Below are 4,401 nucleotides of genomic sequence, written 5' to 3'. Positions count from 1 at the left end.
GTGGTATTGATATTTGATGCACGATAACTGGCCTTCTGTCAGGTAAAGGTTCAACTTCTTATTGCCATTACTTTAATAACATTAAATACTAATTCTTTAGCCGCTCCCAGATTGAGTTAGATGAGCTGGAAAGTGTTTCCATTCTGTCCATGACCCTTGCATGGGATGAATTTTCCTTCTCTACTTTTCAAGAAGCCCATTATTCGCTTCAAGATTCTCTAGACCAGGTGCCTGACATGCCTTTTTGATATCTTTTCTGTTTTGTTGTTTTATTTACCATCATTCCCTGCTTCTATCATTTTTCATGTAATTTGGAACAATAGATGTTAACTTTTGGTGTTATCTTGATAGAGCATTTATTTTATTTAATTTTAACTTGCTAATCACATTTCTAGTATGCATGCTAAAGTGAACATAAGTATCATCACAAGTATGTTCAGCTTAGCAATAACATAAATATTGAAAAATTACAATGTTTTGTTACATTTATGTGGTGCCACTGCCTAGCTACTTGCTAAGAAACTTCTGTGTTTTAACCAACATGTTATTTTGCAGAAAAGTTGGCATCTAATTTTTTAGCCATTGAAATGCCTTCCCTGGCTTGCTGTGGAAAATGTCTTAATTTATGGTTTAAGAAGGATCTGATTAATATCTGACTAGTTGCACATTTTACATACCTTGTTTTCTATGGTATTTTAGAGTCCAAAGAAGGTCAACTTGGTTGCTGCTCTGGTTCGTGGTATGCTTGTTAAAGATGCATCGATGCTGTTGGAATCGACAATAAAACGAGCAGCAAAAACTGTATATCAGGTAGTAACACTAGGTATTTTCATTGTCACCTCATTGGACAAACTTGCAAAATCTATAATTTTAATGATCTGCTAATATAATATGTATTGTAAGACATTTTTCTGAAGGATTTACTGATCCTTGTTTTGGTCTTAACTAATGGAGCAGGTTAAAGAGTTCCATAGAAGAGATGGTTTTGAGGTAGCAAGTGCTGACAAGATGGCTAAGTCATGCATGGTTTATTTTGAAATGCATCTATCCCTAAGGAAAAAAATAATTACAAAAGCTTTTAATGGTAGTTATAGTATCTACAAGGAAACTTTTTGTAACCAGGTCTATTGCCTTTTTGTTTGAGTGACTGGACATGCAGGTACAATAATTGTTGTTGAAGATGACAAGGGACCTGAAAGAGGAATGCCGAGCTTCAATTCTGAGTTACCCAATTCCAATTCATGGTAAATTTTGTCTTTGCAATAGTTCTTGGATTAGGCTTTGCATATGTGGAAAAATCTTGTTCATTTGTTCAATCATTTTCTTTACTTTCTGCTGAATTTTTGTTGTGAAAGCTTTGTTTTACTTATTAGTTGCTCACTCGTGTGGTACATAAGATGTTTGTTGTGGTTTTACATTGAGATGTTTTTATTAGCCCTTTAATGATGTTGGATGATACTTAGAATATTTATAGCATTGTGATATTTGTGGTTGCTTGGTTTTCTTTGTTTATGAATAAGGAATAAAATACTAAAAGGGTGATACTTAGAATATTTATAACATTGTCGTATTTATAAACAGGGTTGAGGATGTTACAAGAGTTTGGGATCCTTGCTGACCAGTGACTAGGGTTGAGGATTTTACCAAGAGTTGAAGACCGTTGCTACTAGAATGTATGCAGCTTTTCTTTGTAAATGAATTTGAGCTAGTTGTAAGATTGTCACAATAGTTTTCCTAGCTATAGGAATTTGTTGGTTTTGAGCCAATTGATGACAATCATAATCTTCCAGGCTGAGAGGTAGTTGATTTGTTGTCTCTTTTGATGTGTAGGTCAAGGTAAAGAGAAATGTTGTTAATTAGTATCCTTTTAAGGTAAAAAAAAGGAAGATTTTACCTATAAGCGGAGCTTCACAAAGGTACGTAGCATTTATGATTTAACTGTTTGTTGGGTTGACTTGGTTTTCTTCAGTTTTGTAGAAGGTACTAAGATGTAGGCATGCTAGATCCTTATTGCTTGACTGTTGACTATCCAAGAATTCTGGTAATACTAATTTCATATGGCTTATACTCATTTCAAGCTTTCTGGTAATACTCATTTCATAATGGCACTTAAAATTTTTTCAGTTGGATGGAAAGGCTACTTGTGTGTTACTGATTTCATATGGCTTATACTCAATTGGATGGAAAGGCTACTTAAAATTTTTTGTTTTTCTACTCTACTCTAGGTCCATTCTAGGTTTCTCTTTGACTCCTTGTTTGCTTTTGTGTGCTTTTCATTGCTTTAATTATTGAATAATCCTTGAAAATTTGTCTTGTTAAAACTCTATTGGTTTAGCTTTCATTTCATTTTTTTTTTGTCTTTGCTTATTGTTTCTCTCTTTGTTTCCTTGCTTGTGATTTGTCATATAGGGAAATGGAAAGGAGGATTGATGTCATACCTTGAAGAATTTGAGTCAAGAAGCAAGGGGTCAACCACAATTGAGGACTTTTTTTTTGTAATTTTGTAATTGACAATTTGCTTTGCTTTCAAATTTTGTAACAAAAAGGTCTTTCATTGGAAGTAAGTTGGGAGCCTCCAATAGGTCACCCTACTTCCATTTGTGTGTAATAATTTTAGGCAATTTTCCCTTAGGATAGTGAGTGTTTTGTTGGGAACCTTAAATAAGATCATCCAAACACTCTTAGGATTTTCCTAGTTTGCATTTCTTGCACTTTAATTTCTTGCTTACTTTCATAGCTTATTTCCTTTACTCTCCATTGTCAAACCGCCTAGGTAGCTTATCTTTGCTTATTGTTTGTCTCTTTGTTTCCTTGTTTGTGATTTGTCATATAGGGAATTGAAAAGGAGGATTGATGTCATACCTTGAAGAATTTGATTCAAGAAGCAAGGGGTCAACCACCTTAAGAGCTATTGGACTAAGAAGCACTCCAAATTGAGTGAAACATCAAAGATAGAATAGCCACCACAATTGAGGACTTTTTTTTTGTAATTGACAATTTGCTTTGCTTTCAAATTTTGTAACAAAAAGGGCTTTCATTGGAAGTAAGTTGGGAGCCTCCAATAGGTCACCCTACTTCCATTTGTGTGTAATAATTTTAGGCAATTTTCCCTTAGGATAGTGAGTGTTTTGTTGGGAACCTTAAATAAGATCATCCAAACACTCTTAGGATCCGCCTAGTTTGCATTTCTTGCATTTTCATTTCTTGCTTACTTTCATAGCTTATTTGCTTTACTCTCCATTGTCAAACCGCCTAGGTAGCTTGTCTTTGCTTATTGTTTGTCTCTTTGTTTCCTTGCTTGTGATTTGTCATATAGGGAATTGGAAAGGAGGAATTATGTCATACCTTGAAGAATTTGAGTCAAGAAGCAAGGGGTCAACCACCTTAAGAGCTATTGGACTAAGAAGCACTACAAATTGAATGAAACATCAAAGATAGAATAGCCACCACAATTGAGGACTTTTTTTTTGTAATTTTGTAATTGACAATTTGCTTTGCTTTCAAATTTTGTAACAAAAAGGCCTTTCATTGGAAGTAAGTTGGGAGCCTCCAATAGGTCACCCTACTTCCATTTGTGTGTAATAATTTTAGGCAATTTTCCCTTAGGATAGTGAGTGTTTTGTTGGGAACCTTAAATAAGATCATCCAAACACTCTTAGGATCCGCCTAGTTTGCATTTCTTGCATTTTCATTTCTTGCTTACTTTCATAGCTTATTTGCTTTACTCTCCATTGTCAAACCGCCTAGGTAGCTTTTCTTTGCTTATTGTTTGTCTCTTTGTTTCCTTGCTTGTGATTTGTCATATAGGGAATTGGAAAGGAGGAATTATGTCATACCTTGAAGAATTTGAGTCAAGAAGCAAGGGGTCAACCACCTTAAGAGCTATTGGACTAAGAAGCACTCCAAATTGAGTGAAACATCAAAGATAGAATAGCCACCACAATTGAGGACTTTTTTTTTGTAATTTTGTAATTGACAATTTGCTTTGCTTTCAAATTTTGTAACAAAAAGGCCTTTCATTGGAAGTAAGTTGGGAGCCTCCAATAGGTCACCCTACTTCCATTTGTGTGTAATAATTTTAGGCAATTTTCCCTTAGGATAGTGAGTGTTTTGTTGGGAACCTTAAATAAGATCATCCAAACACTCTTAGGATCCGCCTAGTTTGCATTTCTTGCTTACTTTCATAGCTTATTTGCTTTACTCTCCATTGTCAAACCGCCTAGGTAGCTTGTCTTTGCTTATTGTTTGTCTCTTTGTTTCCTTGCTTGTGATTTGTCATATAGGGAATTGGAAAGGAGGATTGATGTCATACCTTGAAGGAATTTGAGTCAAGAAGCAAGGGGTCAACCACCTTAAGAGCTATTGGACTAAAAAGCACTCCAAATTGAGTGAAACATCAAA

The 4,401-nt window shown here is 34.8% G+C and overlaps 1 long non-coding RNA gene across 3 annotated transcripts; it reads left to right on the top strand.

Moving 5' to 3' along the window:
• The first annotated feature begins 325 nt into the window (after positions 1–325).
• LOC114404488 lies at positions 326–4,319 on the top strand. Of its 3 annotated transcripts, none has more exons than XR_003665001.1 (6): positions 326–810; positions 958–1,244; positions 1,582–1,673; positions 1,831–2,041; positions 2,125–2,225; positions 4,284–4,319. It is a non-coding gene; the product is annotated as an uncharacterized LOC114404488 (long non-coding RNA). The 3 variants fall into 3 exon arrangements; XR_003665002.1 differs by lacking the exon at positions 4,284–4,319 and adding an exon at positions 3,317–3,332; XR_003665000.1 differs by lacking the exon at positions 4,284–4,319 and having other exon boundaries at positions 329–810; positions 2,125–2,315.
• The last annotated feature ends 82 nt before the right edge of the window (positions 4,320–4,401 follow it).

The sequence above is a fragment of the Glycine soja genome, unplaced genomic scaffold (assembly GCF_004193775.1).
Source record: "Glycine soja cultivar W05 unplaced genomic scaffold, ASM419377v2 tig00104265_1_pilon, whole genome shotgun sequence".
NCBI classification, from domain to species: Eukaryota; Viridiplantae; Streptophyta; class Magnoliopsida; order Fabales; family Fabaceae; genus Glycine; species Glycine soja.
This window is presented reverse-complemented; position numbering and strand designations above follow the sequence as displayed.